The sequence below is a fragment of the Macrotis lagotis genome, chromosome X (genome assembly GCF_037893015.1).
Source record: "Macrotis lagotis isolate mMagLag1 chromosome X, bilby.v1.9.chrom.fasta, whole genome shotgun sequence".
Taxonomy (NCBI): Eukaryota; Metazoa; Chordata; class Mammalia; order Peramelemorphia; family Peramelidae; genus Macrotis; species Macrotis lagotis.
This window is the reverse complement of record NC_133666.1, coordinates 620410930-620431647: the sequence shown is the minus strand read 5'-3', so window position 1 is coordinate 620431647 and position 20718 is coordinate 620410930. Positions and strand designations below refer to the sequence as shown.

Sequence of the window (20718 nt, the reverse complement as noted above, 5' to 3'; positions counted from 1 at the left end):
GGTGGCTCAGTGGATAGAGCACCGGCTCTGGAGTCAGGAGTTCAAATCGGCCTCAGACACTTAATAGTTATCTAGCTGTGTGGCCTTGGGGAAGCCACTTAACCCCACTGCCTTGCCGAAAAAAAAAATCCATTAAAAAAAAGACAATTTGGGCCCTAGGTAGTAGAGTGGATAGAGCACAGCCCTCAAGTGGGAAAGACCTGAATTCCAATGTGACCTCAGACACTTATTAGCTTCCTGACCCTGGGGAAGGTACTTAACCCTTATTGTTCCATGGTTTTGCCAGAACCTCAGACTTCTCCATCCAGCTTGCACCTGAGACCCTTTCCATGTTGTTTTGGAAGATGTTGGTTTAGATCTTTCCTCAGGTCCTTAAGCCCTATATAATCAGGCGTTTATTCTTTATTCTTTTTTATTTATTTGTTTTTTAGTTTTTTTGTAAGGCAGTGGGATTAAGTGGCTTGCCCAAGGCCACACAGCTAGGTCATTATTAAGTGTCTGAGGCTGGATTTGAACTCAGGCATTCTCGTCGCAGATGCCCTAAAATTGTCCCTGCTTAATGCACTGATGGAATGAGCAGGTCCATCAAGGCTGGCCATCGCCCCCTGTTGCCGTTAGGGTGTGCAGTGCTTCTGTGGAGCTTATTCTTTGAATCCTCATACCTGTAAGGGGAGAGTGTTGGGCTCCCTTCCACTAAGGTCTGCACATCTTGGACCCCAGCCCCGGCGGCGCCCTCCATCCGGGATCTTTCCCCCTTCAGATGCCTCCCAGGCTCCTCACTTCTCCCTCCGCTTTCCCTCCCACCCGCTAATCCTGGCCTCGCTTGGCCCCGCCCCGCGCGCCTGGCCCCGCCCCGCCCCGCGCGCCTGGCCCCGCCCCGCGCGCCTGGCCCCGCCCCCTACCTGGAGCGCCCGCGGCCGCCGCCAATTCCGGTCGGCGGCAGCGCGGACCGGAAGTGTGGCGTTGCCATGGCGAGGGCCGAGCGCCGGGCCCGCCCCCACGGTGGCGGCGGCGGCCGGGCGGACAGAGGGACGGACACGCTGCAGGCGTTGAGGTCAGGCCGGGCCAGGCGGGGGGGGCGGCGAGTTAGGGTGACCCGGGGACGAGCCTGGAGCGGGAGAGGTCGGAGCGGAAGTAGGGCCGGGGGGGGGGGGAGAGGAGCTGAGGTGGGGAGAGGCCGGGGCCGGAGGAGGCCTGGGGCGGGGGGAGGGGCGGGGGTCCCGGCCAGGCGGGATGGGCAGGGGGAGGCCGCTGAGAGGAAGGCGGGGACCCCCAGGCAGAGCCTGACCCGGTCCAGTCTCGGGGCCCAGAGAGGCAGAAGGCGCAAGTCGACCCCCGACCCCCCCCCCAGGGCCCGGTCGGGGGGCAGCGGGCGCCGTGCAGGGTGCATTAGCACTAATCCAGGAGAGGCGATAGAACTAAAAGGGGGTGGAGGAGGGGCACGTGTCGGCCGGCTGGCTGCCCATGACCCTGGCACGGTGTGCCCATCCGCCGAGGTCAGGGGTCATCATGACCCGGTTTCTGGTTGCTCAGAGAAGGAAGGCTCCAGGCCTTAGGAAGGTAGGGAATCTGCGAGAGTCACCACTGAAGGAGCAATATCTTCAGCTTGGGTTCTGGGACGCCCCCAGACCCCGGACCTCTACTCAAGCTGCTGTGTCCGAAAAATATCCGCCTGTTTTGCTCCAAAGGGGCGAAGAGCCGCCTAAGTTCCTGTCAGTCAGAGCAAGCCTTGTCTCCAGACACCTACTCTGCCAGTTCAGAGTGTAACCCAAACCCTGAGCTCCCATTCCTTCCAGCCTCCTGCTGGCAGCTGCTAGCCTTGGGGCCGGACTAGCAAGCACCCCGGGTTTCATGCAACTTTCTTAGCTCAGGGTCTTCAGACATCTGGGTGCTGTTACTCTGAGGATGAAGAACTCTTTCCATCTTTGAGAAAACTGCCTTCTATCTATTGTGAAGCAGGGAGTTAATCAAAATGAGTTTGCATCACTTCTGAGTCTCAGTTAAGTCAAGAGGCTGACCTGGATTTATCAAATGTCTTTTCCTTTCCTTTCTTGACTAAGTCTGTCCTCTTCATGAGTTCCTCAGTTTCTCATTCAGTTGGCTTACCATCTGACTACCAGATATGGGAAAAGCCCTCAAAAAGAGAAGGAAATTAATTTTGTCCAACTAAAAAGCTTACCTCCTTGTTCCAGTTAATAATCCCATTCAAGCAAACTCTGCTGCAATACAGTTACGTTCTGATGAGTCTTAAAATCCTTGTCCATCTGAGTATGAGAGCAAAGGAAGAATAAAAAAGGGAGAGCTGGCTTAAAGATGAAAACCATTGGAGAAATCTCTTTACAGAGGCTAGTGGGGAATGATCCTTCACCTGTCTACCTGTATTTTATTTCCTTTGCTCTTAGCTCATTTAAAACTTACAGTTAACTTGGAAAAAGGAGAGTGGGCTGCTGAGTATGAACAAAGGGATGGCACAGATGGGTCAGACTGATGGTATTTGAGAATGTTGGGGTGACAGATTGAGTTGTTAGCAGTTTATTGACCTTCCTATGTCCATGCTAGACTCTTACTTGATTTTCCATACATTGTGCTTTTACATAGGCAGTTCCTCATGCCTGAAAGTTATTTCCTCCTCATTTTTTATTAATCTCTAGTTTATTTCAAAGCTCAGATCAGACAATCTACATAAGCATATATGAGATACTTCCCTGACTTCCCCTATTCTTTTGTGTTGATTTAATATCTATTCATCTTAGAGGCAGTGGGGGCTAGTGGATAGAGTAATCTTTGTAACCAGGATGGCCTAGGTTCAGATTATGTTTCTGATGTTGGCTGACTTTGAGAGTGCAATTTCTAAGACTGTTAGTTACAGAGAAGATTTCAACCTGTTTTGGGAGTAGAAGTTTCCTTACCTGGGAATTCCCTGGACCAGTGAAATCTTATGCATACATGACTCCTCTAAAACAATGGAGGCTTCTTGAGAAGGGGTCTTTCATTTTTGCCTTTGTAAACCTAGTATATAGCTCTATACTCTAGAGTTTGGTACATAGTAGGCCTTTAATGTTTTTGATGAATGTAGGCTTTAATCATTGCAGAAGGCTTTATATACATTATTTCATTTAATCAAAAAATCCTATGAGATTTATGGTACAAATGTAATAGAGATAGGAAATGATTTCCCTGATATAGGGAATTTCCAGGATTGTCAAAAAGTATTTCATGAGGAAAGGTGAATAATAATGATGATGATGATGATGATGATGATAAATAGTAGGCAGCTTTTTATAGATGTTTAAGGTTTACAGAGGGCTTCCTCACATCAACTGTGTAATAGCTAACATCCTGTTTACCTTCATACTATATATAAAGAAATAGAGATTCAGAGAGGTGAGGGATTTGCCCTCAGTAACAATCAGTAGACTAATGACTACTAAAGCCAAGGCAGAAATGAGTGGAGGTTAAAAGAGAATTGAGGAAAAAACCCATTTTATTTGATATTTAGGAGGTTATTAGTGGCCTTTGATAGAGTGATTTTGCTCCTACAGTAATGGGAATAGAGGAGCAGCTAGGTGGCGCAGTGAATAGAGCACCGGCCCTGGAGTCTGGAGTACCTGAGTTCAAATCTGGCCTCAGGAACTTAATAATTACCTAGCTGTGTGGCCTTGGGCAAGCCACTTAAACCCATTGCCTTGCAAAAAAAACAAGTAATGGGAATAGAATATAGATTGGAAGAAGCTGAAGAGAGAATTAATGAATGAAAAAATGAGAAAGAATTTAAGCAGTAATTTATGTTACAAGTACTCTTTTACACACTGGGAGGAGAGGGGATATAAATATAATTAAATAAGACTTTGTCCTTCAGGAGCTTATCTTCTAGTAGAGGGGTAAGGTGGCACAATAAATGGAGCACTAGACTTGTAGTCAAGGAAGGATTAAGATAATAGCTGCATGAACTTCTGCAAATCACTTAATCTCTGCAGTTTTGTCATCTGAAATAAGTATAAAAGTGCCTGCCTCCCAGTATTGTGAAGGTAAAAAAATAAAGTAGTTTTTGTAAAAACTCTTTGCAAACCTTAAAAGTGCTAAATACTAACTCTTATTATAGGGGAAGATTAGACATGTAGAAGAGTGGTGACGAGGGGAAAGGTGTTTTTGGACAAGGAAGTGTGGATGATGCTAGGAATTTTTGGACAATTTGACTTGTTTTTTTCCTAGAACATTAATTTTGATATGATTGCTGTTTTCAGAAAATAGTAAGAAAATGGAGACATTAGTTACAACTTTTTAAAGATTAGCAGTGAAATTGGAATGATAGGATTGTAGCCAGGTAGTGTACAAGGGTCAAGGGAAAGCTTTTTTAGGTTTAGGGAGATGAGCATATTTGTTGGTAGTAGCAAGGAAGAGATTAAAAATATATGAGAGAAAGGGGATGACTTGGAACAAGGTTTTAGAGGAGGCTGGAGAGAATCTGCAGTAAGGATACCTTTTCTTCTGTGATAAGAGGAATGAAAGAGAGATAATAGTTAATCTGACGAATGGATGAACTGGGGAGAGGTGGTTTTTATCTCAGTGAAACTTTGGTTATCTGCTCAAAATGTGAGGGTGTGGTTGTAGGAGGTTAAAGGAGAAAGGAAAGGTTTGAAATAGTTGCTGTGGGAAATGAGGAATCTAGGATAGAGTTGTCAAGTTGGAGTAAGGGCTCCAGCAAGATTATTGAGTATAAATTCATAGTAAGTGAAATCAACATGGTTTTGTCATTTTTTTCCAACAACATGGAACAATTGGGTGGTAGGGATGAGTCTCAAGTTGAAAAAAGAGGAAAGTCAAATAGTCAAGAAATTCTGCAGTTGTTGGTAATGTGACACAAAAGTGGCAGACCATGGGATCAGGACAGCAAAGTGAGGGAAATGAAAGCAGAATGGGAGATGGATTGAAGGAATAAGGACTGACTAAAGGGACAAACAGTATATAAGTCAAGACTAGGGTTATTTTGAATAAGAGAGTGGGAGATAATGTAGGAGAGATGTTTATGTTGAGGTAATAAAGAATTTCAAAGTTCCGGATTTTGGAGGTGATCCTCAATGAGTGGTATGTAGATGAAATGGGATAGATACAGAAAGGTCATTGCAATTATGTGGTCAGCTTGTTAATGAAGTCTCATCAGCATAAATATTGAAGTTCTTGATTCTTATGCCTTATCTTTCCCTCCCCCCCCACCTCACTTGGGAAAAGTAAGAGTAGGTTTGGAAAAGGAGAGTAATGAACCATATTATGATATTCCTAAAGCAGTCAGGAAATAAACATTTTTCTGAGGCTTAACTGTACACTGTGCCTTGGGGTTAGATCAAAGATCAAAACACAGACCCAAATGAGCTTACATTCTAATGGGGAAGAATGGTGAAAAAAATGTGTTATTTACATATAAAGTCAAAATTGAAGATTGTAATCCCAGAAGGAAGACATAGAAGTAAAGAGGGTAACAGTGGAGGGAGAGGGCAGAGAATAAGAAAGACTACAGTGGAACTTGAGCTGAGTCTTGAAAGAAACCTGGAGAAGCCAAGAGGTAGAAGTCTCCCAGGCAAGGAAGATAGCTAGGGAAAAGATACTAAGTAGAGAGATTGAGTGTCATGTACAAGGAACAAGAAGGCCATGTAGCTGCATTTTATTATTATATACAGCAGTGACAAAAGTAGAAGACTGGAGAGATTGGGGGTTAAAAAGTTGTGAAGGGCTTTAAAAATCAAACAGAAGATTTTATATATGATCCTTGGAGGTAACAGGAATGATATGGTCAGACCTGAGCTTTAGCAGAGTGAAGGATGGAGTGGTATGAGGAGATACTTGAAGCACAAAGACCAACCAGGAGGCTATTGCTATAAACCAAGCAAGTGGTGATAAGGGCCTTCACTAGAATTGGGACTTTTCAAGTGAAGAGAAGGGGACATACATGAAAAAGAAGAGAAGGTGGAAATAACAAGACTTGATAATGATATGAGAGGTAAGTGTGAGTGAAAAGTCAAGGATAGGGGCAGCTAGGTGGCACAGTAGATAGAGTACTGGCCCTGGAGTCAGGAAGACCTTAGTTCAAATCTGAACTCAAATATTTGACACCTCCTTCCTATATGACCCTGGGCAAGTCCCTTATCCCTAATTGCCTCAAAGAAAAGAAAAGGAAGGTCAGGGATGGTCTAGGTCACATGCCTAGAAAATTGAGAGGATGGTGATGTCCTTGATAATAATAGAGATGTCCAGAAGGGAGGATTTGGTGAGAAAGGTAATTGAGTTCTGTTTTGAATATATTGAGTTTGAAATGTTTGTGGAACATTCAATTAAGACTATCCAAAGACTTTTGCTTCCCTTGGCTTTCCAATCTTTACCTGTTGCAAAATGATTTGTGCTACTCATTCCTTCTTTTTCTTGCTGTGTTCAATAAAAGTTTGCTTTGGAAGCAGCCTAATTTTGAAGGAGTCTAAAATACTGCTTTCAGTTTTGTCCACCATCTTTTAGGAAGATCATTAATAAATTGAAGATTGTTCAGTGGAAGGTGACTAGAATAGTAAGATTGGAGATCAGATGGAAGAACTGGGAATGTGTAGTTTGGAGAAAAGGTGGGAAACAGAATGACTTTGTACCAGGATTAGATGGATTGTCAAAAGGATAAGGGATTAGATTTGTTCTTCTTGGCCCCAGAGAAATAATTAGAAATAACAATAGAAGTAGAGAGGAATAGTTAGGCTTAATGTGAGGAAGAACTCTGTTACAATTATACTTATCCAAAAGTAGAATTCGGTAATTGGGGAGGGGACTAGATACCCTTAAAAGACCCTTTCAATTCTGAAGTCTTTTGAGTTCTTTTTTGGTGAGGCAATTGGGGTTTAGTGACTTGCCCTGGGTCACATGGCTAGTAATTGTTAAGTATCTGGGTTCAAATTTGAACTCAGATCCTCTTGACTCCAGGGCCAGTGCTCAATCCACTCTGCCACCTTAGCTGCCTTGGGATCTTGTGAAACAATTATTTTCCTATTTCAAGAGTCCCTCCCACACACAACAAAATTCCATAGGCTTACTTTTTTGCCTTTAAAATAAATATAAATTTTACTGTTAGACTTTGGTAACTAATACTTCCCAACCTGTACATAATCTACCTTTCTAGTCTTTTTTATATCTTGCTCCCCTTCCCATACTTTTTTTTGACTAGCCAGAAAGGTCCTCTTATTGTTCTTCATACACTGGGCTCCATCTTCTATCTTCATGGTCTCCTAAGCCTAAAATATTCTGCCTTCTCACTATCACCTAATAGAATCCCCAATTTCCTTTAAGATTCTCTTCAACCATTGCCTAGTTGCTAAGTGGTCAAATGATATGGTTAGGTAGGTTTGTTTTTTTTTGGCAAGACAATGGGATTAAATGATTTGCCCAAGGCCACACAGCTAGGTAATTATTAAGTGTCTGAGTCTGGATTTGAACTCAGGTACTCCTGACTCCAGGGCCAGTGCTCTATCCACTGCGCCACCTAGCCGCTGCTTAGGTAGTTTTCAAAGAAAGAAATTCCAGCAATTGATAGGCATTATGAAAAAAATGCTCTAAATCTGGTGTCAAATACTGGGAGTAACCCTAATCAGGTTGAAATGTAATTTGAAAATATTTAACAAAATAAATGAAAATATAATAAATCATAGAAAATGTTAATATATGATTTTTCTAAGTCAGTCTTGGGCTGGCAGGGATCTTTATGTACTGTTTGGTTTGATATATTTTTTTAAATTTTTTATTAAAGATATTATTTGAGTTTTATAATTTTCCCCCAATCTTGCTTCCCTCCCCCCACCCCCACCCCACAGATAGTGCTGTCAGTCTTTACTTTGTTTCCATGTTGTACCTTGATCCAAATTGGGTGTGATGAGAGAGAAATCATATCCTTAAAGAGAACAGAATTCTCAGAGGTAACCAGATCAAACAAGACATCTGGGTTTTTTTTTTTTCCGAATTAAAGGGAATAGTCCTTGTACTTTGTTCAAACTCCACAGCTCCTTATCTGGATACAGATGGCACTCTCCTTTGCAGACAGCCAAAAATTGTTCCCAATTGTTGTGCTGATGGAATGAGCAAGTCCTTCAAGCTTGAACATCACTCCCATGTTGCTGTTAGGGTGTACAGTGTTTTTCTGGTTCTGCTCATCTCATTCAGCATCAGTTCATGCAAATCCCTCCAGGTTTCTCTGAAATCCTGTCCCTCCTGGTTTCTAATAGAACAATAGTGTTCCATGACATACATATACCACAGTTTGCTAAACCATTCCCCAATTGAAGGACATTTACTGGATTTCCAATTCTTTGCCGCCACAAACAGGGCTGCTATAAATATTTTTGTACAAGTAATGTTTTTACCCTTTTTCCTCATCTCTTCAGGGTATAGACCCAGTAGTGGTATTGCTGGGTCAAAGGGTATGCACATTTTTGTTGCCCTTTGGGCATAGTTCCAAATAGCTCTCCAGAAGGGTTGGATGAGTTCACAGCTCCACCAACACTTAATAGTGTCCCAGATTTCCCACATCCCTTCCAACAATGATCATCTTCCTGGTCATATTGGCCAATCTGAGAGGTGTGAGGTGGTACCTCAGAGAAGCTTTAATTTGCATTTCTCTAATAATTAATGATTTAGAGCATTTTTTCATATGGCTATGGATTGCTTTGATCTCCTCATCTGTAAATTGCCTTTGCATATCCTTTGACCATTTGTCAATTGGGGAATGGCTTTTTGTTTTAAAAATATGACTCAGTTCTCTGTATATTTTAGAAATGAGTCCTTTGTCAGAATCATTAGTTGTAAAGATTGTTTCCCAATTTACTACTTTTCTTTTGATCTTGATTACATTGGTTTTATTTGGTTTGATATTATAGCTCTAAATCACTAATGATTAAAGAAATGTAATTAAAACAACTCTGAAGTATCACTTTACACCATCAGGTTAGCTAAATTGACAAAATGAAAGGAAAAAGATAAATGGTGGAGGGGTTGAGGGAAAACATGTGCTTTTTTTATTAAAGATTTTATTTGAGTTTTACAATTTTTTTTCCCCAATCTTACTTCCCTCTCCCCACACCCCCCACAGAAAGCAATCTGTCAGTCTTTACTTTGTTTCCATGTTGTACATTGATCCAAATTGAGTGTGATTAGAGAGAAATCATATCCTTAAGGAAGAAACAAGAAGTATAAGAAATAACAAGATCAGACAATAAGTTATCTTTTTTTTTTCCCTAAATTAAAGGGAATAGTCCTTGAACTTTGTTCAGGTTCCAGGCTCTTTATCTGGATACAGATGGTATTCTCCATTGTAGACAGCCCAAAATTGCCCCAGATTGTTGCACTGATGGAATGAGCAAGTTCATCAAGGTTGATCATTACCCCCATGTTGCTGTTAGGGTGTACAGTGTTTTTCTGGTTCTGCTCATTTCACTCAGCATCAGGAAAACATGTGCTTTTAAAAAAAATTCAATTTTATTTTCAGTTCTAAATATTCTCTTCCTTTTCCAAGGTAAAAAGGAAAAAAAAAGTCATTGCAAATATATGTAGTCCTGCGAAACAAATTTCTGTCTTAGTTATGTTCCTACCTCCTTCCATCAACCTCCCCTCCAAAAAAAAAAAACAGATAAAAAAGGAAAAAATAAAATGTGCTTTAGTCTGTACTCTGAATCCATTGGTTCTCTCTGAAGGTGGATTACATGCTCTATCATAAGTCCTTTGAAATTGTGGTTGGTCTTTGTATTAACCATCTTTTCCTCAATTAAATACCAAATTGGAAATTCTAGAAATCAAGGGAGAGATTAATAAAATTGAAAATGAAAAAAACATTGAAATTAAACTAGGCTAGTTTTTTGGAAAAAAAAAGATAAATGATTGGTTAATTTAATTTGAAAAGGAAGAAAACTAAATTACCAATATCAAAAATGAAGAGAAATTAAATAATTTCCTCCAATAAAGAGAAAATTACACTTTTTTTTAGGTTGCTTTTTTTGCAAGGCAAATGGGATTAAATGGCTTGCCTAATGCCACACAGCTAGGTAATTATTAAGTGTCTGAGGCTGGATTTGAACTCAGGTCTCCAGATTCCAGGGCCAGTGCTCTATCCACTGCACCACCTAGCTGCCCCTAAAGAGGAAATTAAAACAATTATTAGGTGCTATTTTGCTCAATTGTATGCCAATAAATCTAGTAGTTCAAATGAAATGAATGAATATTTACTGAAAAGTAATAAATTATCAGAGTTGATTATCTTTATAGTATTGTATAAATCATTCCCCTTCTTCTCTTTGCTTCAGTACCCATGTCTTTCCAAGTTTTCTGAAATCATCTCCTTCAACATTTTCCCCCTTCATCCTTTATAGTACAATTGTATTCTATCACATTCATATGCCACAATTTGTTTTTGTTTTTAGGTTTTTGCAAGGCAAATGGGCTTGCCCAAGGCCACACAGCTAAGTAATTATTAAGTGTGAGGCTGGATTTGAACTCAGGTACTCCTGACTCCAGGGCCAGTGTCTCCTATCCACTGCACCACCACCTAGCCACCCCATATGTCATAATTTGTTCAGAAGTTCCCCAATTGATGGACATCCCTTTAATTTCCAGTTCTTTGCCACCACAAAAGAAACTATTAATAGTTTTGTACATGTGGCCTTTTCCTCTTTCTTTCATCACTTTCAAGTATAGACCTAATAATGGTATTAGTGGTATCTTTTGGGTCAAATTGGGTATGACAGTTTAATAGCTTTTCAGTCACCGTTCCAGATAGCTTCCCAAAATGATTAGAGTAGTTCATAGTTCCACCAACAGTGCATTAACTGTTTTTTCATATCCCTTCCAACATTTCTCATTTTTCTTTTTTTGACTCTTGACCACTCTAAAGCATGTGAGGCCCTCAAAGCTGAAAAACAGATACTTTATGAAAAATGCTATCCAAGACTCAGCTCAAGCCTTGCCTTCTCTTTAAAGCTTTTCCTGATTCCCTTATCTGCTAGTGTACTCCCTGGTATTTATTTTCATTTTATTATGTTTATGGTTATATTGCTTATTGTAAGCTTCTTAAGAGCAGGGACTACATCATGCTTGGCACATAATAGCTGCTTCATAAATACTCTTTCTACCGTTTCCTTTACCTCTGGCTCCCTTTACTTTGTTTTAATATATGTGGAGGGTGAACTGAGAGGAATCGTAGATGGAGATACCAGTTAGCAGGTTTATTATAGTAATCCAGATGCAAAGTGATTTAGACCTGAATGAGGGTGGAGGTTATGTGATTGCAAAGAAGGGAACAGACATTAGAGATGTTATGGAGGTAGAATTGACAAGCCTAAGTTAATTGTATGTGGAAGGGAGAGGGGAAAGTTAAGGAAGACTTCAAGGTTTCATCTCTGTGACTAGAGGGATGTTACCTTGACGGAAACAGGAAAGTTAGAAATAGGACTGGATTTTGGGGGGAAAATATTATGAGGTCATGGGTAATTTGAGATTCCTGTGGGTCATAAATTTAAAAATGACCACTAGCCCATTGTTGATTTAAGAAGTTCAGCAGAGAGACTAGGGATGAATTTATAGAGTTTGAGTCATCTGTATAGAAATGTCCTATATATACTGATCCCTTTTTCAGTTGATTACAGAGAGGAAGAGGGATAGATCCAACTGATAACCAGTGGACAAGGCAAGGTCTTGAATTGGAAGAGATTTTTCCAGGGTCAGTAAGTGTTAGAGCTAAGACTTAAAACCCATATATTTTGACTGCCAGAGTTAATTTCCTAATGTATAATTAAGATCTCATCACATACTTTCTTTTGCTTCCTTTTTTAGCTTTAGATAAATTCCATCTCACTTTCTCCAGTATCCTAATCCCTCAGATCTTGTGATCTACACTGCTTCTAACTTCTAAAGAGCCTTGGTAGTGTCAAACTGACCAACTGACATTCCCTTGGTCCTTCAATACTCATTAGGTTTCTTGATACACCCTGAAATTGAATTTTCTTTTAAATGTTGCCTTTCCAATTAGAATTTGAGGTCCTTGAGAGTAGGGGTTCCCTTCCTTACTCTGTTTGTATTACTGAAAATACCAATGGCTTAGCATGTCCTTTGCATATAGTAAGTACTTAATATCTACCTTTTCATTTATTTTTCATTTCAAGGATCTTCACAATCTGGTCTTTATCCTTTTCATACTACTCTTTCACTCTACTGGTCTGTAGGGCTACTCTTTAAAACTTTCTACTTCCATATCTTTATTTATTTGGTTTCCAGTGCCAGGAATGCCTCTGTTCTGATCTCATCTCTGCTTGTTGAAATGATATATGTCATAATGGAAAGGGCAGTAGATTTAGAGTCAGAAGACCAGTTTTGAATCATAGCTCTGATATTTACTAAGAATCCTTGCTCAAGTTGCTCAATCTTTCTGAGTTTCAGTTGCCTTATCCTTTAAATTGTGATAATACTTATATGACCTCTCTCTCTCCTTTGAACCTTGGTGTTCTGGAGAAATGTGTGATGATTATTGTGATTGTGCATCCTGCTAGGCTCAGCTCAAATGCCACTTTTCCTGAGAAGCCCTCAGAAAAATAATCTTTCCTTTTTGTACACCCAAACAGTTCTTTGTTCATACCCTCATGAAATTTGTCACATCCTTCCTTGGATTGTAATCATTTGTCTCTTTCAAACTGAACTTTGTAATGCAATTCAATTTAACAGTTGTTTCTTAAGTGTACCCTAAGTTCCAAGCTGGGGGCACAAAGACAAAAAACACAATGGTCTTTTGCCCTCAAGCAGACTAACTTCTTTTTGAGGGGAGCAATGAATGCTAAATGTATACAAATGATTTTGTTAGCAGTGGGGATGTGGTTGAAACCTTCAAACTGGAGAGGGAATGTTTAGGAGGTTGCACTTGTGCTGAGTCTGTATGGTAGGTAAAGATTTTGAAACGTGGAGTTATATTGTGGGGACAAAGTGTGGAAAGCCTTTGGTCTCTCTCTTCCTTTTGTTCAGTTTTTATCTCAGGCAAGTTATTTTACTGCTGTGGATCTTATTTTCCATATTTTTTTAAAATGAGAGGATTTTTCTAGATGACTTCTCAGGTTCTTGCCAGCTCTAAATTAATGAGCCTATAATCTCCCTTTGTTATCATATTTACAGCCAGCAGGCAGTTGAAAATCCAAAGCAAGAATTCAGGTAAGAGATGAGGGCTAGGTATAATAGTTTTTGAGTATATCTGTCTGCTGGATACAATATAGTGGATAGAGTGATAGTCTTGAGATTTAGAAAGACCTAAAATGATATCCTGCCTCAGACAACTCACAATTGTGCAACTTGGGACAAATCACTTGATCTCTCTTAATCTCAGTTTCTTCAACTGTGAAATGGGTATTATAATATTTTCCATTACCAACCACATTTTGTGATGCTACTTCTACAATATCTCTTGCATTTTCCTTGTTTTCTTCACTTACTTTGTCAGCATCCTAGTTTAGTCTCTTTTCACCACACTGGACTATTGTATTAGCGCCCTAACTGATTTCCTTGCCTCCAGTCTCTGTCCACTCCAATCCATCCTTTCCATTGCTGCCAAAATAATCCTATTAGTGGATAAATCTGACTGTGCTGCTCCAAATGCCCATAAAAGAAAATACAAACTCTGTAGCCAGTTTTCTGAGGTCCTTTACAACCTGCTTCCAGTCTCTCTTTTCACCTTATTCATATTTCTCTCCTTTTTACATTCTATGTTCTGGCTAAACACTTCCTTGAGTTCTATATGCCTTCTATCTTCATCTCTTCATATAAGCTATCCTTTTGTTCAGAATGCCCTCCTTCTTCCTATCTGTCTCACAAATGATTTATTTTCCTTTGAGCCTCAACTCAGATACTCCTTGTGTCTTCACTGATGTTCTTGCTGATATAGCTTTTTCCCCTTCCATAAACAGTCTTCTAATACTTTATCTGCTGTTGCCTTTACCTTTTTCATTTTCTGCCTTGTATTATTTTTAGCAGTGTACATGCCAGATATCCACTGCAGGATGTAAGCTCTCTTGAGTGCAGGAACAGTTTTGTTGTTGCTTTTGTATCCCCACTGCTGAATGTAGTGCCTTGCATTTAGCAGGAGATCTCAATAGCTGTTTGCAGAATTTAATTCCATTACATGGTGTCTTATATCTCTTTATTTAGCATAGGTTCACAGGAGTCAGAGGACTTAATTACAAATACCCTTGAAAATCATCCAGCCCCCTCATTTTACAGTAAATAAAAATGAGTTCCAAAGAAATTAAATGACTAGACTCTGAACATTTTCTTTGACTTCCCTCCATGCTTGAAACACTTTACTTTCTCTGCCTAATGCCTTCCCTGGCTTCCTCCAAGTCCCAATTAAAATTTCATCTTTCTCAACTTCTTTAATACTGTTGCTTGCTACTGTTATTTATCCTTTATACAGTTTGTTTGAACAGTTTTGTTTGCTTATTGTCTCCTTTATTAGATTGTAAACTCCTTGAGGTCAGTGACTGTCTTTTCTCTCTATTTTAATTGCTAACACTTAGTACAGGGGACTTAAGTGTGGAAGAGTGGCCAGCCTGAAATCAGGAGGACTCATCTTTCTGGCCTCAGACTCTGGTTGGGTGACTCTAGGCAAGTCACTTCACCTTGTTTGCCTTTGTTTCCTCATCTGTAAAACAAGCTAGAGAAAGAAATGGCAATCCACTCCAGTATCTTTGTCAAGAAAACTCCAAATGAGGTCATGAAGAGTCAAATATTACTGAAATGACTGAGCAATGCACTCAGATGGTGCTGGGCCCACAGGAGGTGCTTAATTCATTGATTTATACAGTAGGGGTCCGTGATACAAAGGAAAGATTAAGAATCTCTGGTCAAGGGGCAGCTAGGTGGTGCAGTGGATAGGGCACCAGCCCTGGAGTCAGGAGTACCTGGGTTCAAATCCAGCCTCTGATACTTAATAATCCCATTGTCTTTTAGGTTTTTGCAAGGCAAACGGGGTTAAGTGGCTTGCCCAAGGCCACACAGCTAGGTAATTGTTAAGTGTCTGAGATTGGATTTGAACTCTGGTACTCCTGACTCCAGTGCTGGTGCCCTATCCATTGTGCCACCTATCTGTCCCAACCCTATTGGCTTGAAAAACTAAAAAAAAAAAAGAAGAATCTCTGGTCTAGTATTTTGTCAGAAATTGAAAACAAGTTTATTTGAGTTTGAAGAATCTGTCTTCTATCCCTTTTTGAAAATCAGGACCATACTTTGCTTGATTTATGTCCTATAGCCCTTCCTCAGTTCTGCAATTTTTTTCAGAGCTCTAGAATTTATTTTGTGTTTGACTTGAAGTGGATGAGAGTGGCTGAGTATTCTTTAAGTATCTCTTCATTTATCATGTTACATTTTTGTTACTAATTTTCTTCCACAGTTCCTATGCTAAAAATTATTCTCTTAAGAGAAAGACTTTAGAACTCAATAGTGCTGCTTTCTCTTTGATATCTTAGTGTTACCCTCCCCCATTGTGCCCAGCAGGTGGTCTATTCTTTCTTTGATCTTGTCCTCAGCTCTTGTCCTTGATGTCTATTGAATTCTTAGCTTCTTCTTGGCATTCTAAAGGGTACTCTGCCACAGTTTTGTAGTTATATTTAGATGATTGCCTTTATCTCTTTCTCCTTAACATGTCTTTTCAAAATAAAAATTGATTGATGAATTCCTTCTGTAGCTACATTAGTTTCTTTGGACAGTTTTCTTTATTGGAATCATTTTTACTTCTGTTAATAAGAGTTTTAATTTTTGAGAGTATCCCATCTATCTTGAGTCAGTACTTCCTTTGAAGAATATTAGGCCTTTGAATCCTACTTTTCGTACCTCTCTCTTCTCTTGGCAGTTAGGTGGTAAAGAGTACTGGTTCTAGAGTCAGGAAGACCTGAGTTCAGATTTGACCTCAAGACATGTTCTAGCTATGTTACCCCAAGTCATTTAATAGCTGTTTGCCTCAGTCCTCAACTGTAAAATAAGGTAATATTATATATCTCACAGGGTAGTTGTGAGGATCATGAAATGATAATTGTAAAGCACTTTGCATGGTACCTTGCACATAGTATAATCTACATAAACTCCTGATCCCCCATTCCTTTCCTTCTTTCCCCCCTTTTCTCTCCTCACACCACCACCTCACTTAGCTCTTAGTGTCCAGAAGTTCTTTGTTTCCCAGCTTCATATTTCTCTTCTTGGGTTTCACTCCTTTATTTCTTGTTAATCCCCACTTTGTCTTGCCTACAAGATAGCTGTGGGTAAAGAAATGCCCTGGGAATAACTTCCCAGTTGTATCCTAAAGCCCTCCTCCAGGGAGTTCCTTCCTTCTTTCTCTTATTGTCACCAGTTTTTGCCAGGCCCCCAGGGGAGAGGAATTTCCCCCTAACTCTCTGGGGGTGGGATCAGTAAATCCATTTTCCTTTAATTCAAAATATAACATTGATATTAAAAAGCAATATTTATTGGAGAAAAATATAATAAGATAAGAAGGAAATGTAATATAAAACAAGAAAATACACTGATACCTAAACTTGTAGAATAGGCATAGCAATATGTGTTCTTTTAAGCCTTGTTGACCATGTCACAAGGAGTTTCCAAGACCTAATTTGTTATCGCCATGAATAAGACATTTCCCCCTTACATAACTGTAAGGAGTTATTTTCTACAGCGATGTCTTGTGCCTCTTTTGTTGACTAGTCATTTCAGTTGTGCCCAGAACAATTAAGGGTTTGCCATTTCCCATGTACCTGGCACATAGTAGGCGCTGAATAATTATTTAATTAATTGATTGATCTTTACCTTTTCTAACAAGTGTCTTTTTTCAACAAAGCTTTTATTTTTTCCAATTACATTCTTCGATGATTTTCAACATTTATTCTTTTGTAAACTTTTGAGTTCCACATCTCCTTTCCCATGGCAGCAAACAATCTGCTAGTGGTTGTACATGTGTGATGAACATATTTCCATATTTGTCATATTGTGAAAAAACAATTAGAACTCAGAGGAAAAACCATGAGAAAGAAAGAAACAACATAAAAGAAGTTTTTAAACATAAACATAGTATGCCTTGCTCTACATTCAGACTCCAAAGCTTTTTTCTCTGATTGTGGATGTCATTTTCCAAAACAGGTCTCTCAGGATTGTCCTTGACCACTGAAATGCTGAAAGGAGTCGTGTCCATTGTAGTTGATCATCTCACAATATTTCTGTCTAACTTGTGTCTTAACTTGATCTAGGTTTGATTTCTAGCCCCGAGTCTCTCCTTAGGGGATTCTGCCCACCACCCAGGGATCAGGACCCACTGATCTGGGTTTTAAGACTCTCTTGAGAGCCTCTCCTCACTCTCTGCCCTCAGGTTCTGGTTCCTCTTCTTAGGCATGTTCAATGCATTAGTTGAATTGAAAAATTGAAATAACTCAGTTTTTGGAACCAGTCAACATCATTAAAATGATCAAGGTGTGTGTGTGTGTGTGTGTGTGTGTGTGTGTGTAAGCATATATGTTTATATACCAAATACACATGCATATAGTAAGCTACTGTATGTAGATAAGCATGTGAATGGAGTATGTGTATATGGAGACATATAGATAATAGATATAGATATCCACATACTCTATCCCATTTGAGTTTTATATTAGTTCTGAATGCTATCCCCATTTTACAGATGAGATTCATGAAGGTTAAAATGACTTCCTCAAGATCATGCAGTTAGTAAATAGCAAGTCCTGAATTTAAATCCAGGCACTGTAACTACAAAAACTATTCCAGGTTTTGAGACAGATGTCTCTCCTGACAGTAAGAAAAAGTTTCTCTTTTTCTTGTATTTTTTTTTCAGTCTTTTGCCTTTGTTTCAGTTGTGTCCCATTCTTTGTGACTCCATTTGGGGTTTTCTTGGCAAAGATACTGGAGGGGTTTGTCATTTGCCATAAAATCTTTTTTTCTTGCTTTCTTTTTTAAATAAAAGAAAGATTTTATTTATTTTGAATTTTACAATTTTTCCCCTAATCTTGCTTCTCTCCCCGCCACCCCCCCCACCCCCCCCACCCCCCCGCAGAAGGCAGTCTGTTAGTTTTTACACTGTTTCCATGGTATACATTGATCTCAGTTGAATGTGATGAAAGAGAAATCACATCCTTAAGGAAGAAAAATAAAGTATAAGAGATAGCAAAATTACAAAAAAAGATAGTGGTTTTTGCCATTTCTTTCCCCAACTCAATCTACAGAGGAGGAAATTGAGGCAAAAAAGGTTAAGTGAAAAAAAGGTTACAGTCCCCTAGCCAGTTAGTGCTTGAGGTCAGATTTGAGCTCAGGTCTTCCAGACTCCAGGCCTGGTACTCTATCCATTGCACCACTTAGCTGCCCTCTTACATTCTATAGGAGGATATAAAGGATATGGGGAAATGGAAGCCAGACAAGGATGTTTTGGGAGTTTTGATCTGTGAGCAGAGCCATATTTGACACGATGTCTGTGCTGACTAGACCTTTTCTGAAGATGACTAGATGGGTTATTAAATATTAAGACTAAATAGAGTAGATTAGGTGAGTTTTCATTTATGTACAAGTCAGGATAACTCTACCCTGAGTCTGAGTGCCAAAGTGAGTGGATATACACTTGTCTCCTCCTGTTCTACCCCTCCCCCTCCCCTTTGTGTATGTGTGGTTTAGTCTCTGGAAGCTCAGATACTTTTCTATTCCTGGTGTGGAAAGGGGGGATAAGCTTCCAATCAAGTCATTGATAGAATATGTATTTAACAGTATTGCTTTTTGGATGCAGCCATTTAGTCTGTTCAGAATCCTTAGGAATTGTAATTAGGAATTAATCCAGTGAAGACTCAGTCCTGGCAACATATACATTTGGTGAACTTGCTTTCAAAAGTACTTGATGTCATGGAATAAAGACCCTACTTTCCACAGTTACTCAAAGACTGCTTCCTGTTCAGAGTAAGGCTTTTTGATTTGATTCTGAGTTGAAACTGAGCATATATTCAAAAGACCCCAAGGACTGCACCTTGTTGACTTTCCTACCTGGCCTTGTTAGAGTGTTGAGGCAAGAGCAACCATAAGTCTCTGGGTGGGGGCTTTTCAGAGATATATGTGATAAATATTTAATTGGCTTGGAGAGTAAAAGTGGGAAATTGTATGTACATGTAGTTTAATCCACATTTATTAAAGTCTACAGGTTTCAGAACAATAATTCAAACCCTGAGTTAAAACATTTACTGATTTTCATGATAAAAATTAGACTGAAAATTGAATATTCAAGAGTCTTTTTTTACCTGTTTCCACCAGCCTTTTTGTTTGTGGTGTTTTTCCTTTGTTTGAGATGTGTCTGACTCATTGAGACCGAATTTGAGGTTTTCTTGGTAAAGATACTGGAGTAGTTTACTTCTCCAGCTCACTTTACAGAAAAGGCACTGAGGCAAATGGGATTAAAGGACTTGCCCAAGGTCATCCAGCCAGTAAGTGTCTGAGGCCAGATTTGAATTTAGGAAGATGAATTCACTGTCCACTATCCACTGGGCCTGCTTGCTGTCCTAGACCTTTAGTATCTAAACTCAGTTTGGCTCAAAAAAATCCAGTGAAAGAATGGTTCATCATTCAGTGGGTGAACCAAAAAACAGTCATAGAAAGAGCTGTTCATGTTCCAAAAAGTTTAGGCACTTCCAGACGTAGGATAACCAAATATACATACTCCTCAGTCTGTGTAAACACTTTTCCCTTATTGTATACCTTGATATTATTGTTCATTGGATAATTGAATGGTTCTCTGTAGCCTTTTCTGTCATAGTCACATTGACAGGTAGGTGGCGCAGTGGTTAGAGAGCTAGGTCTGGAGTCAGGAATGAGTTCAGATGTGGCCTCAGATCCTCTCTAGCCATGTGAACTTGGGCAACTCACTTTACCTCTGTTTCCCTGTTTTCTCAAATGTAAAATGAGCACAACAGTAACATTACCTGCAGATTGATATGAAGATCTCATGAAATAATATTTGTATATCATTTGGCAAGGTATATGGTAGATACCTTGCAAATACTTTGCTTTAGGAGAATCTTTACTTTTTGTTTTACAAAGTAAAAAAATAAAATATCACCAAACCTGCTAGTCTCTGGATCTCTCAGTCAGTTGTATGACAAAAGTCTACTGCTTCCCTCTTCATGGTTTTATGATTGTGTCAGTATGTCCACAGAACATTCTTATTATGTAGAGATGAGGAAGTACTCCTGTGGACTGCTGTTTCCTGGTGGTTATTTTTAGTTCATATGGTACTTTGCCAGGGCCTAGCACCATGCCTTTGGTGAATGCTTAGAGTTAGGAAGACCTGGCTTTGAATTTAATTTGGATACCTAATAACAATGGTTTATCAGGAAATACACTTAACTGAGTCTTATTCTCCTCATTTGTAAAATAGGAATGATAATCGCATCCACCCCCACAGAGCTATTGAGAGGACTAGATGAGATAATATATGTGAGGTACTTGGTATTATCATTATTAAATTGTCTCGAATTGGATGTGATCTTTTCCATTCTTTGAGATAACTTGAAAATTGATCCAACTGCCTCTGACATTATAATGTCCAATATGGATTTCTTCTATAGAAGAGAAGTGGCTAGCTCCAATTGCTTGTCCTAATTCATCATTTTAAGTGCTATTGGCACTCAGTCACATATTATCTCT

The 20718-nt window shown here is 39.6% G+C and overlaps 1 protein-coding gene across 10 annotated transcripts in view; it reads left to right on the top strand.

Moving 5' to 3' along the window:
- Positions 1-950: 950 nt before the first annotated feature.
- Positions 951-20718, top strand: part of PPP1R16A (protein phosphatase 1 regulatory subunit 16A) — a 108221-nt gene continuing 88453 nt past the window's right edge. For 9 of the 10 annotated variants that reach the window (XM_074203022.1, XM_074203021.1, XM_074203019.1 and 6 more), the window contains exon 1: positions 956-1054. The gene's annotated coding sequence lies outside the window, so the exon portion shown is untranslated. Of the gene's footprint in view, positions 1055-20718 lie in introns of all 10 variants that reach the window. The other variant, XM_074203013.1, reaches the window with a different exon arrangement.